Consider the following 16,960-nt stretch of genomic DNA (forward strand, 5'->3'; position numbering starts at 1 on the left):
ATCATCAAACATTATTTGTGAACACAAGCCATAAGTAAGCCATAGCACTCATCCACCCTGGGTTTGGGTCGATTCTTGCACAGTTCAGCAAATTAGGTAAAAAAGCTGAAACCGTATTTGTTTACATTGACAAGCAGCTTTTTACATAATTAGATAAAATCATCTTGTGGATTTGAAATGGTTTTGGAAGAATCTGTGGAAATCAGTCCTTTTTACTTTTGGACATTTTGTTTTTTTTGTAACTATGGATTGTGTCTTTCTAATAATGTTAATATTGTGATTAAACTGTGTTTCTGTCTGATGAATTTTGGAGAAACGGCACTAAAAGTAAAGATTAAATATGCATTAAAGCTAAGTGAAACCCAACTGCTGACGATATTGTGTGTTTTTGTACTATATACTGTATGTGATCAGTATTTTTGGTTTTCTTCAGCCCTCTTTTTTATTTTTATTTTTTATTTTTTTTTAAATGATGAACATATAGTTCACAGAACAACATCCTTGATGCCTTTAACATCACTTTTGACTAATTTAGTTTGTCCTTGCAAAATAAAATTTAATTTCTTAAAAAAAAAATACTGTCCTCAAACTTTTGAACAGTAGCAGAAGATATAATACTTAAAGTTTTAGATATAGCTACTCAAAAAACAAAATTTGTTGAGTCATCTTAAAATAATTTGTTAACCTGCTGGCTTAAAATTTTAAGTTCAGTCAACTCAAATAAGTTTAGTCAACTTGAAATGTTAAGTTGAATAAACTTTTTTTGAGTTGACTGAACTTAAAATTTTAAGGCAGCAGGTTAACAATTTTTAAGCTGACTCAAATTGTTTATAACAGTGTATGTCACACACTTTTTAGAATAAAATATAAAGTTATCAACATTATGAATTAACACAAATGGAAATACACTACACATTTTCACTATTGTGAAATGTTTTTTACTATTTAAAATACTTTTATTTAGCAGGGATGCTTTAAATTGATTTTATGAGGAAATCAGAATATTAGAATGATTCCTGAAGGACCATGTGACTGGAGTAATGTGAAAAATTCATCTTTGAGAAATCTCAATATATTCAAATAGAAAACAGTTATTTTAAATAGTAAAAATATTTCAGAATTGTACTGTTTTTGCTGTGCTTTGGATCAAATAATAGTAGGCTTGGTGAGCAGAAAATACATTAGAAATCTTATTATATAAAATTTGACTGGTAGTACTGATGTACCATAGTAAATCAAAACCATAGTTTAGCTTCTTTCGTTTTCTCTTAACTACAACCTTGCCACTTTTGACATCCACCAAATGGATGAGATGCAATTCAAACTCTATTAACGGAGTTTCAATTAATGCATTCATTATTGTCAAAGTAGTAATTTGTGCTTTTGGTGTAAATACAGAACACATTATCTTTGTATCTTCCACACCAAGTCTAAATCAGCTAGAAGTACAATTAAAACAGTGCAGAATCCAACATTTACAAACCTTTATTCCATCCACACCCTTGACGATGTTCTTTTATCAGTGTTGTCCTGTAGATGGCAGACTTGGATGTGGATTTACCCGCTCACATTAAGCAGCCTGTATATTTTGTCCAGTTTGATCCGCTCACCAAATTTGTGCAGCCAAGCAAAACCTTTTACTCCCATTTCCTTCCCATTTCATTCGTCTTGTCAACAGGATATCAATCAATATGCCAGCAATCTCTTCCACAGAGCACACAGGACGTGTCTACTGCTTGTTCTTCACATTTCCAGTGCTCATTCTGTAGCTACAGGTCATATCCTAATTGTATCTGTTTAAATAATGATCCTGTAATTATTTTTTTAATTCATATATCTATAGTTTTATTTGATTTTATCAGCCTCATTTAGAAGAACACCAACAAATTAACATTAAGCAGTGAAGTCCTGCTGTTTATTCTGCCATGTGGGACTGGGAATATAGGATTGGCGATAAAATGTCGCGGCAAATGCAAACAAAGTACCTTGAGTACACTGCATTTTAATTTGACGCAACACAACCACAGCCCTTCTCCAGGGGGAGCCATCCAAAATCCGCTCAAAAATGTATTTGAATGGAAGTCAATGGAGGAAATGCTTCAGTACGCTAAATAAACTGATTTTGTGTGGCAAAGCTTGTCTCGTAATAAATTTTGCGCCTTGCAGCTAATCTTCAACATGTTCTGCATGCTGTATTGGGAGCGAGCTACATATGGAAGCTGCTACAAAAAATAGTTTTTGTATAATAAAATTCGCAATTTTCCAGGAGAGGTTTGTTTACAGCATTTGCACACCTCCATTTCTATGGTCAATTAACAGGCAGTGGTTTGGCTTTTGTGAAACGCTGAAATGACGTCATAGCTTGTATATAATTGACTTTCAAGGCTCATTCAACTTTTTTTTTTTCAGTGACACACACTCACAGTTTGCCATTTCCACCTCTAGCAGAAAACCTCTGATGAAACCGAGACTGTGAGGTCTGTTCCGTGTTATACTGTCTTAAGGTCACATCTAATTATCACAGCCCAGACTTTCTGTCCACTGGAGATTTTTTCAATGTCACTGGACATATTTTCAAAGTTTCATCATATGATGATATCAAACACATTGGCTGCGCCTAAAAGTAACACATGTCGCGTATTTAAAAGAAAAAAAAAAGCGGTGCAGACAGTGGGGGTGCACACACATGCTGGGTGAGATGTGGAAAATGGCACCAGCTCATGAATATTAAAAAGGTTATGAACAAATAAATGAATATTATGTTTTACTAGTTGATGCACAGTAAATATGTGATGTATTATGTGCAAATAAGGTCTGTATAGAGTATTTGCCGATGTGCATACAAATGTTTGGATGGAAGAAGTCTTCATTGCAACCGAGAAACAGGCACTGTAGTCATTACTTATACACATTATATAAACATTTTTTTGTTGTAGTTATTCTTTCAAACTGAAAATTCCATGCGGACTTCAAATACGCAAATCATGCACTTATTTAAGGGGGAAAATAGTGTGAAATTCCTGTTGAAAAATCCAGCATATGCTGGTTAGGTATGCTTTGAAGCATGGCTGCTGGTTTGAGTTGAGGTTTAAGCTGGTCATGTGCTGGTCCTAAGCTGGTCCAGAGCAGGAGCTAGCTGCTTAGGACCAGCTCATGGCCAGCTAAGGACCAGCTTAAACCAGCAGCCATGCTTCAAAACACACCTAACCCGTATATGCTGGATTTTTCAACAGGGATGTTTAACATTTTATGCATTTAAAGGTGCCATATGTGATTTTTTTTGACTGTACTAAAAAGTAAAATACCATAATATGTTTGCTGATATTTAGGAAGCAAAAGTTTGCACAATTGTTTCTCCTAAAAACAATCATGCAGTCAGTTATTCGACTCAGTATAAGAATGGCTGTTTTTGTTTTTCTTTGTTTGGTTCCGCCCACTGCCAATTTACCCAATGGTATTCTGACACCCCGGGTTGCCAGTTGGTGGAAGACTTTCAGCCATGAAGGCAAGCAGACAAACCGGGCCAGTAAACACAGATTCTACCCGAATTAAAGCCTCAGCATCCATTACAAAACAAACAAACAAAAAACCTCTATGGCCAGAAGCATATTAAATCACGGATAAATCAAGATAAATACAGAGTTTCAGGCCATTAAACATTCATTTTGGATTGATCTATTTTTAGGGTTTACACCAGAACACCTGTTTGGACTCGGAAACGGAAACTCGACAGCTAGAATGGAATCACAATCCCAGATTGTATTCGTACTACACACATGCTTACTATAGAAAAGAATTTTATTAAAAGGTCCACATCAGGAGTGCTCAACCCTGATCCTGGAGATCAACTTTCCTGCAGAGTTTAGCACCAACCCTGACCAAACACACCTGAACCAGCTAATTAGGATCTCAAGGAGTGCGTGATAATTACAGACAGGTGTGTTTGATTAGGGTTGGAACTAAACTTTGCAGGAAAGTTGATCTCCAGGAACAGGGTTGGGCACCCCTGGAATATACCCAAATGCAGTACATAATTTGAACGCAGCGTTTGACTGACTGACAAATGAGTGCAGACATTACGTGGACTGTATTTACATCCATCACAACAATCAATTATGTTATCTATGTCATCTAAATCTGTTCTCTACAATCAGACCATACACAGCTCTCTATAGTTTGAATAGGTGTGAATAGATCCATAGGAACTTGTCATTTCAATTTCTTGGCCTTTATGTCACTCAGTGCCATATTCACAGCTTAAAATTGAAACAGAAAAAAAATAATTGGTTTTTGCTTTGCATTTGAATACTCAGGAAATGAGAGGATTTGTTAAAGCAGCCTCCTGCGGTCACCACAACCAGTCACCGAATCTTCAGGGGATAATTCACCCCCCACCGGCCCTCGAGTCGTTGGACGCGCTGTTTCCTCTTCCACCGGGAAGCGGCTCCGTCAGATGAGTGTTCAGGAGTGTCAGCGCTGTGGGAATCTCCGTCAGTGCTCTACTGACAGCGAAATAAATAATGATTCTCACATGGCAACCGCAACGAAGTGACAGCCTGGAGATGATTTAATAAAGTTCAATACAATCTAATTGAAGTTGTGAGCGAAAGCCTCTTGAGAGCGATCCCTTTCTGGATTTGTCACAACCTCTGAAGTGCGAGTTATCACTGTGGGAGGAACACACGGATAAAGCCCACGGCTGTTGGGTACTGAACTTTAACTGGGTTCACATACTTTACGCTTGTTCTTAGCATAAGGTATGAACTCTTTATGGACAAATTACCCTGACCTCAATGATCCCTGGACATATGGAAGTACCATGGATGTCCAATAAGACATTTAGATCCAAAATACGCTATTTATACAATTAAGGCTGAAATACACTACACCCACATAGCAATTTTTTATGGTTCAGTTTTGGGGTTTCTGGATGAAGACTGGTCTCTGTGTAGTTTACTGAAGGCTGAGATTGGGTCCCAGACGGCAAGAGAGCGGGTGAAAACCATTGAATCAATGTTAATGGCATTAAATCAATTAATGTTGAAAAAAAATGTGACATTTCAACAAACCACCATTACTGTGATCAGTGATTGCTTTAGTTGGGTTCTTGATTCTGTGCTGCAATAGTGTGTCAATGCAAACACTTATGCTATTAAAAAGAGATGTTTTAAAATTAATTTGAAGTAGACTACTTTTTGTGATGGGTGTCAAGTGGCAATAAAGTTGAGAAACATGCTAAATAATATTGATGATCTTTCATTACTGATGAGTCTGTGTCACAAATGTTTAAAAAAAAAAAAAAACTACAGTAGTTCTCAGAAAGATTTAGACATCAACACTCAACATACAAACCTCAATAATGGTGACAATCATCAGACTAATTCAGATAAACAGATCAACTGCAATGCATGCTGGGAATCATGAATGAGTTTTTACTATGTTGATACCCAGCATGCATTTCTGCATAAAATTTTCTTTTGCTGATTGTAACCATTGTTGAGTTTGCTGATATGCTGATTCTTGATGTCTAATTGATTCAGCAATTTAAAGATTTTTTTTTTTTTTTCTGTATTTTCTGTTAATTTATGAAAATATGATAGCTGTACTGTAATCTCAAATTGGGGTATCATACATTATGAGCAATTATTTATATTACCTCACAATGATTACGGTCACCATCATCTGATCCCAGTGGATCTTAGCTTTTATTGCCTCAAACAATGTATTTTCACACAATGTTACAAAAAACAAAGAAAAACTAACATTAAAGCACAAAGAGCCAAGAGCCAAACTAAAGCAAACACTGATCACAACAATGGTGGTTTATTGAAATTTTTTTTTTTTTTTTTACATTAATAGCGGGAGCAAAAGTTATATTAATTCAGTGTCATTAACATTGACAAATAAACTACTTTTAACATTGATTCAAAGGTTGCTTGTGTCACTTAAAATTGTTCTGGCCAGTTCAAAAAAACTATTTGGCTGAGATTTGGGACATTGGCTCATTCAGTGTCTGTAGTCCAGATCTGGGCCACTCAAGGGCCGTAATTCTTTGCTGCACTTGGGCCCAGTGTAACTGCTTGCTTGGCCCAGAGCTGGGCCAGATGTCAATTGCTATGACAGGTATTATACACTTCCTGAGTTTGTAAATGCTTACAGAGAAAAACAGACCATCATACACTAAACCACCCAGCCTTTCAAGTTGTTCCGAACACATCAAACTCAGAAACATGAGCCTTGCTGCTGGAAGCATAGCAGATGAAAACAATATGTAAATCTGCAAAATATCAAACATGTTTTATGTCCTCTGACAAGATGGAATCATAGTCTAAAGCTTAAAAAAATTGGTGTCTGTGCTCATCATATACTACATGGTTGAAATCAGTTGGTTACCACTGCCCAAAATCTGCTGACTGGCTTTGACTTTAGGCAACTAGCATTAACTCCTCCAAACTGTAAATTGGGACAAAAGTTGAATAGTGTATTCCAGTATATAGTGTATTGTATAGTGTATTCCAGCCTTTAAAATGTAAAAAAAAAAAAGATGGAAAGGATGTGACATGTGGCCAAGTATGATGTCCCAACCGAATTTGTGTTTTGCATTTCACCCATCCAAGTGCACACACATAAGAGTGTGTAGTGAACAAACACACAACGTTAACACACACCCAGAGCAGTGGGCAGCCATTTTTTGCAGTGGCGCCCAGAGAGCAGTTGAGGATACGGTGGCTTGCTCAATGGTCTCATCTCAGTCATGATATTAAAGGTGGAAGCGAGTGCTGTACATTCACTCCCCCCCACCTACAACTCGTGACGGTACTGAAACTCAAACCTATGACAATAGCATTACAAGTCCAACTCTCTAACCATTAGGCCATGATTGCCCCTTAACCCTAACCCTACTAATATCATTGCATACAAAGTAGCATTTACTTAAATTAAATAAATGAAAAAACCTTACACTAAAAAAGATTACAACATCAGTTACCACATCTGATTTCACTGAAAGTCATTGGGTTCCGACTGGCTGTTTTTATGACTTATGAAAAAAATAAAAATAATATGACTTTAAAGGCCCATTTACACCAAGAACAAAAGCCATAACACTAACTACAACAATATTAGCTTTCACACAAATGGACCATATTAGTGATAATCACAAATGCTGCAGTTATGCTGTCCACAGCTTTAAATGCTTAAGCTCTTTAAAGTAGGATGGATTCTGATTGGCTGTCAATGTCTCTATGGTTGATCAGCTAGAAAAATGTAATTCCAATGATAGCATTTCTCTGTGGTATTAAAGGGATAGTTCACTCAAAAATAAAAACAGAGTGTCTATTCACACTGTGTGCCAGCCTTGTTGGCAGAGGCTATTTTCACTAACTCTTCCCACCAAGGTGTGATTGGGGTAGTCAACACTAAAAAAGACGACTGTCAAATGACAGCTCCAGTTGTGTAGGGGGTAAAGTGTGTATTATATTCTTTTTGATGTGATTGACCCGAGTTCGAATCCACCTTTTGCCAAACTTTTGATCTTCCTTTTTATAATCTCATCTCATTGGAAAGACATTTATTTTGAATAAAAATGAATGAAATAACCAAAAAGTTGAAAATAAAGAAGGGTAGGGTGTAGGGAGGGTTTTTTTGTCCCAATAAGGTGGCATCCATTTAATAATTTGAAATCAAATTATAATTTACACTCAATACATTATTATTGCATGCTGCTTTATAATTCACTACAGTACTGAGGTGCACTTAATTGCCCTTATTAGATTACTTATTTGCAATAAGTAATCTAAATAGCAGAAAATCCTACTATTTTAACATAGTGTAAATAGAATCTATAGCTATTTGCACTTAGTGTAAATAGCCTTTATTGCTAATAGTGCAAATAGCTGCTGCCAAATAAAAACAGTGTCATCATCTGCTCTCCCTTGCGTTTCAAAACTGTATTACCTTCTACTTTAGTGGAACATAGAAGATAATCTGAGAAATGTCTCAGCATTTTTATTTATTCATTTATTGATTAATTGATTGATTATTCATTCATAGCAAGTCAATGCTATCCAAAACTGTGGTTACCAACATTCTTAAAAATATCTTCTTTTATGTTCTACAAAAGAAAGCAAGAAATAGCGGTTTGAAACAACACGAGGGTGAGTAAATGATGACAGAACTGTAATTTTTGGGTGAACTATCTCTTTAATGTTATAGCTGTGGTGTGGTCTTTGCTATTGTCATAGAATTAGAAGGATTATTGAAACTTTATAGTTACAGTTATCATTGTAGTTTTCATCTTTGGCGTGAATAGCCCACATAGTAATACCAGTAAATTACCGGAACAAATAAATTTACCTGTAAATACAAAAATGAACTGATCACACAGCCACTGACGTTCCGGCTTTTTACCGGTAAAACACCATTCATACATCCTTTTCAAACTACCGGTAAATTCTGTGACATCATTAATCAGAAATTACCTTTAAATGGCTGCGCCTCCGTAAACACGGAGGGGTAAACACAGTCAGTGTTTTTGTTGATGGTTTTTATTTTTGTGTGAAACAATCACATTCATGCGGGTGCTAATACATCGTATTAGACTACTTCAAACCGAACTATACAGCTCAGAGTAAATGCGTCATCTGTGTCAGAATGTTACAACTGACCCTGGTCTTACCTCAGCACATTCTGAACTCATACATGCTCATAACGGTAATCTCGTTCTGCGTTCACACAAAGCACATTACTGGTAATTTACTGGTAATGTTACAACTTCTCATACTGGTAAATTGCTAGAGCGTATTTACCGGTATTTTAGACATTATCTCTTAACGGTAATTTACCGGTAAAAACTGTATGTATGAAAGGGGCTACTGATCGATTTTATGTTGGTTTGCAGCTCATAGCTGGCTTTAGATGGTCCCCTAACCAGGCCCTTTCAGCTCATTTGGTTTATATATATATATATATACATACACACACTGTTTTAGGCAAAAGTTTAGGAACCCCTTGCAGAATCTCTGAAAATGTAAGGAAATTTGACAAAATAAGAGAGATATTTTTTTATTTAGTACTATCCTGAGTAAGATATTTTACAGAAAATATGTTTACATATAGTCCACAAGACTGTGTATATGTAAAAAAAAATAGCTGAAATCAATAAAATAACCCTGCATGGTTGTTTATGAGTCCCTTGTTTGTCCTGAACAGTTAAACTGAGTGCTGTTCTTCAGAAAAATCCTCTAGGTCCTGCAGATTCTTCATTTTTCCAGCATCTTTTGTGTATTTGAACCCTTTCCAGCAGTGACTGTATGATTTTGAGATCCATCTTTTTACACTGAGGATTAAGAATTCTGAAATCTTTTTAAATTTAAAAATTAAGGTAAATTGTAATTAATTCTTCAGGGAAACACACAAGTATCTTCTGTTGCTTCCGAAGGGCAGTACTAAATGGAAATATATATATATATATTTCAACCATATAAGACAAATTTGGACATCTTCATCCTGTTCAAAAGTTTTTACCCCCTGGCTCTTAATGCATCATGTTTCCTTCTGTAGCATCAGTGAGTGTTTGAACCTTTTTAAATAGTTGTGTTTGAGTCCCTCAATTGTCCTCAGTGTGAAAAGACGTTTTAAATATTTTTACCATAATTTGTAAAATCATATTTCTGGTTTATTGTAGTGTTGTTTATAGGTCAGGATGTGCATGTGAGGGTCGTTTTTCACAGCCACAGAATGAACCCTAATCAATGGGATGTACTGAAATAACTTACATTACTCCTCACCCACCATTTCCCCCCATATCTATTTGCCTGTATTAAATGCTAATTGAGAACATTCATAAAGCATTTCATAAGCATTTCCTAATTCCCTCGAGGGAGGAGAACTACAGATTTTGTCATCTTACGGGAAAAGCAGGATGCATTGAATCAAAGCAGAGCCCATTGATTCATAATAAAGCCTGTGATATCTCAGTCAGATTGGGTAACAGGACTGGAGCATAATGCTTTCACGCAGAGAAACCAAGGTCTGAAAACCCTAGACTATATTGATTTTTTCCCCCTGTATGATTTGTATGAAGGGGTGCATTTCATCAGGGTTTAGTCATGAAACATCACCTCTCGGCCCCGTGGGTAATGTGGCTGTACCGCCCAGGAAATTAAATTAGGAAATTAGAGCCGCAGTATTTAAATGAGACTCTCAGCAGCAACTCGCTTCCTGTGTTTTACTGTTCAACATTAACCTCACTGAAAGCACCATGAGGCAATTAGAATCACCATATCACGTACGCTAGGTTTCAACGTTTCATTATGTGAATGGTGAGCCATGTATAATTAAAAAAGTATTGATAAACACATACCTGAGCATTAGCAGGGCACGCCGCTGCCAGGATGGTTTTCATAATTACAATATCTTCCTATCTCTCCTTCCTGAGGGCCAGAAGTGACTAAGACATTCTGATATGGGCTTATAAGAGAATAAGAGAGGTCATTTTAAAGCAATTACACAAAATGAGCAGACGGTTTCTATTAATCTAGGTTATTTCCCGGTCCTTAAGTGGCACACATGCACAATCACAGTGTAAGTATTACTCTTTCCAAAAGGAGCATTTAGAGTGCTGGTTTCAAATTTTTCAACAAACAATCTACATGGCTTTGCCCATTAAAAGAACAGATTAAATAGATTTAGGCAATTAACAATCTCATATTCTCGTATTTTAAGGACCAATTGTCATTATTAACTAGTTGCTTATTAGCATGCTTTTTATTACCATATTGACTGTTTATTAGTATCTACAAAGCACATATTATGCATGACCATATTTGAAATCTCTTTATCTTATACCCATACAAAAGCTTAACGAGCCCACCGCAGATGGAGCGCCAAAGCCCACCGCGACATGAACCATCACGAAGGAGAGCGAATGAGCCGAGGATCGCCCCGGAGCCCTTCCTCCACCATGGCTCCTCCCTCCGTCAGCTCCACCGTGGGCCACCATCATGGCTGCGGTCTGGGTCCCACCTGGCTCCTTCTGCTCCAAGTCCCTCCTGTCTTCTCCCTGGCTCCTCCCTCCATCTGATCCGCCCTGGGCCCTCCTGTCTCCTCCTTGGCTCCTCCCTCCATCATCACCTCCTTGAACCTTGTTTATTGTCCTCCTCCCGGGAGTCCGTCTTCCACCAGAGCCTCCTCCGACACTGACTTCCTGCCAGCCCTTCATCGTCCCCTGTCACCATTCCACATCCACTCCTTCGTCCTCCTAAGTCCCCCTCCCCCCCTCCCTTTTTTCTCTACGACGCGAAGTCGTGCCTTCCAGGAGGGGATGAACTGTCACACCCCCGAACTTTTTGTATTGTTTTTTTTTTGGTAACCTTTAAATAACGTTCAAATCACGACAAGAAAACTGCTCTTCAGCGATCAGGATATTAAAAAACAGACTTTCAAATACTGTTTTATTTTGGGTAAAAATAAAATTAGTTCAATGTTCTGAGAAACCCTGTTTTGTAACATTTAAATAATGTTACAATCATGACAAGAAAATGAAATTTTAATGTTCTTAGAATAAAACAAATAAATGTGTGAATAACATATTTTTGGTAAAAATAAAATGACTAGAATGTCGTAAGAAACATTTTTTTTATATTTAAATAACGTTCTAATCACGGCAGGAAAACTGGACATCAGCGATCGGGATACTGAAAACAGACATTCAAGTCCTGTTTTATTTTGAGTAAATAAAATTAGTTCAGTGTTCTGAGAAATATTTTTGTAATCTTTAATCTTGACAAGAAAACAGGACATTTTAACGTTCTTAGAATTTTACAAATAAATGTTCAAATAACGTTATATTTTTGGTACAAGTAAAATTAATGTCGTAAGAAACATTTTTGTAAACTTCAGATAACGTTCATGACAAGGAAACTTTACATCAACGTTCAGAATATGGAAAAGACATTCAAATACCATTTTATTTAAAAAAAATAAATTTGTATATAGTGTTCTAAGAAAAGTTTTTGTAACCTTTAAATAACATTATAATCATGGCAAAAAACTGGACATTTTGACATTCTTAAAATATTACAAATAAATGACTGAATAATGTTATATTTTGGGTAAGAATAAAACTAGTAGGAAACATTTGTGTCAAAATGGTGCTCCCACGTTTTTATAAGCTAAAATTTGTTACCTGGGTAGAGTTGGTGAGGATGTGCGCTATCCTCTATTTCTTCATATTCACTATTTTGCTTCACACAGAAATTATATCGTAATACTGAAGTAAACTTAGTCACAATTCTGGTTCACATAATGCTTTGCCATGCCATCCAAACAACATCATCAGAGAAGAAGAAGTAAACTTACCAAATTTTGATTCTAGAATACAAAAACAATTATTTTCTGTGGGTTTAATGAAGAATGGATAAATTGTTCACCACAAGACTAGTGTGCTACCAAAGAAAATAAAGTCAATTTTAAATTCATGTGAGCTTTAATGAAACAAAAGGACACAAATCAATATTTCATTCAGTTTAAATAAGTGTGCAGTGGGGTAATTACAATCATCTGGTAAAATATTATTCATTTTTTTATTCTTCAGTATTATTCAGCATCCCTTGAGTGCATGTGTATGTTATTGCATATGTCCTTGTTTACGTGTCAGCTGCAGTCTCTCTGGAATAGCAACAGATTTACAGCTAAAATGTCTATAGGAGAATGAGCGAGTGAGTAAGATAGAGAAGCAGAGGAGATATAAAAAGGGAGAGGGGCCGGAGGTTATCGGTTTGAATCTGGCCACTCAACGCCTACTGAGTGCAGAGGGCAAGTCCTGCCACAGCCCCGGGGAAGAGCGGCACACGGAAATGAGATGTACAGCATGTCAGGCGAAAGAAATGCGAAAAGGGAGAGAAGACAGATGGAATCTATGAGCAGCTCTGGCCTCGGAGGAGAGCGGGGAGGTCAGCTCATAAGAATTTGGCTGGTGTTACTGCAGAGGTGGTCAGCTCCCACATAACTCTCCCCTCATTCCCTTTTTTCATTACAACCTACACAACACAAGAAACCTATATTACATTTTCTCCTTTGTTGTTAACTGGAAAACTTTGAAGGGTATGCATGAAAATCCAAAATATTCTTAGTAGTAGCTTATTAATTTTAATCATTAGGGGCCAAGCAGTAAAGGTGCTATGGCACCTATTGTATTCGTTTTTCTTGCTCAGGGAGGCTATAGCAGCCCATAGAAATGCTGGCGGAAAATTTATGAAATTTGGCACACTGACAGAGGACAGACTCAACATTAACCACAGCAAATTTGGTGTCTCTAACTCAAACTTTCTAGCACCACCACTCATGTTTATGATAATGACTTTTGCCATTTTTACTGCATTTTGAATTGTTCAAAAAACCTACTTTTTGGAACTCATCCAAGACAGTTAATTAAATTTTTTACCAAAATCAACATCTTCAGACCATCCTGGCAAAAAGTTATGAAAAACTATTTGATAGACCCAACTCTTCTTGAGCAAATGATTTTGACAATAAGCTCGCCAAATTTGACACAAGGCTCTAATTTTCCAATACTTTGTCGTATTCAGACCAAACTTGGTGTATGTTATGATAACAATGACCTGAGGTTACTTGCACAGTTTCACTGCAGCACCACCTAGTGTTCAGGAGATATGAAAAATGGCTATTTATGCTTAGAACTTCTAAACGCTTTGGCCAAAAATCAGAAGACTGGTCTATTTAGATTTGGAGGAACATACAGAATCAAACAATACCTAATTTTCCCATGTTGGCCATTTTGGGTGCCAATTTAAATTATGTCAAAAAAAAAAAAAAAAAAAAAAAAAAAAAATGAATGAGCATATTCATACATTAGTACGAAATCTGGTATGTGTACTCGGCAGGTACTTAAAAGTTTGGCACTAGTGCCAACTTGTGGTCAAACATTATAATGAAATTTCCAAAAAATGCTATTAGCTCTTATAGTAATTTTGGTTTATTGTCATGAGACTGATTTTTTTTTTTTTTGAAGATTTTAAGAAGTTGAGGGAAAAAATATGATCAGAGTTTTTTGACATACCCTTACTTTCTTGAGTCAGAATACACAGAGTTCAGGGAGAGAAAGGCAAGACGAGCATTTGAGGTTAAAAATTATTTAAATTGTATTCTTTACATTAAAAATAACCGATCGTTTCGCTAGATAAGACTGGGATCGTTTACAATCGCATTTGGAATCGTTTGAAGCCGCATTTAAACTGCATTTTGGAAGTTCAAAATCAGGGCACCATACCAGTCCATTATATGGAGAAAAATGCAAAAAACATAATTTCTTTATGACTGAAGAAAGACATAAACATCTTGGATGACAAGGGGGTGAGTACAATTATATGTGAATCTTTGTTTTGGAAGTCTTCTCCTTTAATTACTGCTTGAAGCTATATTTTCGTTTGTTTTTATTTAAAGCAACAGTACACCCAGAAATTAAAATGTATTGATTTTCATGATTTACTTATTTAGCTAACTTGTTTACCTAACTTTCTTTATAAAAAGTAATTTTCACCACTTTTTTTATGAATCATTCCTTATGCTACCATTTAAGTTTCTTCATAGTCACGCATATAACAAAAAAAATGAATGAACGGTTGTGTGTCACCCAATCAGAACCAACACTGGTGTGGTATAAATGGCAGGTATGTAGTATATGTTTCCATCTGAATTTTGTTAGATCTTGTTTACTTGTTTGTCACCAAACGTGTTTACTTGCATGTTTTATGAAGGGCCACCATTTTTAGCTTTCCTCTGAGATTCCTTTAAAAAGAGACACCTGTAAACAAACCGTTTTTCTTGAAGGTATGTGCGTGTATCAGCAGGAGGGCTTTGACATTGGTGGATTCTTGTCCACAGGGAGGGTGGAGTGATGTGTGTGACAGGTGTCGGAGGGATCTGTCAATACCTGCGGCTTTGATGAGAAGCATCCTGCTCTATGTGTGTGTTTGTTCTTGAGGACAAAGTTTACGCTCAAATAATCATAATGTGATTGTTCACGCATTTGATTATGCATAATTGTGTGGTCATCACATTATTTTTCAAGGTTAGACTCAATGTTATTTTTCATTCAGCATTAGTACATTCTTATTTTGATTTGTTCAATGAATGAATGATTGAATGAATGAATGAATGAATGAATGAATCAGTCAATCAGCTGTTGTCTTTAAGGTGTCATTCAGCTGCTTGCCACAAGCCTGTCATCTCATAAATGAATGTTTTCTGACAAATCAATATTTCAACCTAATTTCACAAGAATATATAGCCGTTTCATTTAATGTGAATTTGTACAATGTGATTATAAAAAATATGCATTTTAAAAAGTATTTAAATTATTGATGTGATATAAAAAGTATGAAGCCTCATCCCTAAGCCCACTGCTAAACCAAGTGTGGAGAGCAGATTGTATAAAAATGAGGTTGCATGAATTTATATAAATTTGCAATAAATCAAATTAATTATGAATTGTCGTGGGACTGTGTTGGATATTTTTCACAATCAGTACACGAATCCCACCTGGTTCAGTGTTAAGTCTATACGATCATCTTAATGCAGGGTCAAAATTCACAGGGGTTTAAGGCAAATGTTACACATTTAATACAGATCTCTCTCTCTCTCTTTCTCTCTCTCTCTTTTTATTTGTAGCATCTGATATGTTACTAGTTATATATTATTAGTTAATGGTACTTACTCTGGTACTATAGCTATTGTTCTTAATTTACTGGGGGATTCTTTAGCTTGTGTGTATTGTTACTGTGCATTTGATGGTTTATGTTAGTTGATTTGAATGAAAACAGATTTCAGTTGTTGTGATATTAACATCCTAAACTTACTTACATAATTAAAATAAGAAACTTTATAATTAAAATATGAATTATTATGTTTAAAACAGTGATGAAAGATAATTGTTTACTGAGAATGCAACAACAGTGTTATAGAAGTATGAAATATGAGACCTGTGATGTGTGAAAAATCACTTCTCTTAGAAATTATTGTACTTGTTAACAGAATATTTGTATTACGAATAATTTCCAAGTTTGTCAACTGTATGGGAGAGGAAGACAAATGAGTCATTTGGCACAAGTATGAATGAATTTAAATTGTGTAAACAGTAATTCCTTCAAATGGTCAAGTTAATTCATGACTCTGTTCTTGAAGGAGGCATTACCAAACCCTTAACAACAACAACCAATGACTTACAAGACCTCCCATCCATTTTTTTTTAGCATGACAGCCAAGTCTTTAGGAAACAGTGAGACTGATGTGGCAACCGCACACTTCACCTTCTTTGAAAAAGCAGTGTTGTTTTTAATGCTAATTATCTTGGTGTTGCCGCTGGTGTCACTGGTGTGATTTTGTGGGATCACACTGATAACAGGTGGCCAGATGGCATGCCACATCTAACAAAGTGACAAGAAAAATGCTGCGGTTTTGTCTTCTCTTCCTTTAGATAATTCGTAAGTAAATTGGAGAAAACGGCATATAGATGCAGTGGATTGAGAATCAAATTAAGTGCATTTTTAATATGCATATAAACTGCAGGAAGATGGTACTGAAGACACACATGGCCTGCGCAGCTGAAATGAACAGCTTTCATCATTAATGTCAGAGAGTGTTTATTAGGATTAATCACAACCAGCAACTATGCCAGCAAGCTCATGCTAGGAATGGAGATAATGTTATTGGAATGCTGAAATTAGGTTGTGGAAATGCTGTTAGAGTGTTTAGGCTGCATGACTGATAATGCAGTGTAAGATGAACAAGTGTTTGTTTGTTGTGTGTGTGTGTGTGCACAGCAAGTTTAGGTTTCTCTTCTTATGTGCAGTCTACTAGAGCAGAAGATCAACATGATACCACTGCTAGCTTTCTGACGGTCATGCATCTTCAATGCACATTCTGATTTAATGTCTACCAT

The sequence above is a fragment of the Labeo rohita genome, chromosome 20 (assembly GCF_022985175.1).
Source record: "Labeo rohita strain BAU-BD-2019 chromosome 20, IGBB_LRoh.1.0, whole genome shotgun sequence".
NCBI classification, from domain to species: domain Eukaryota; kingdom Metazoa; phylum Chordata; class Actinopteri; order Cypriniformes; family Cyprinidae; genus Labeo; species Labeo rohita.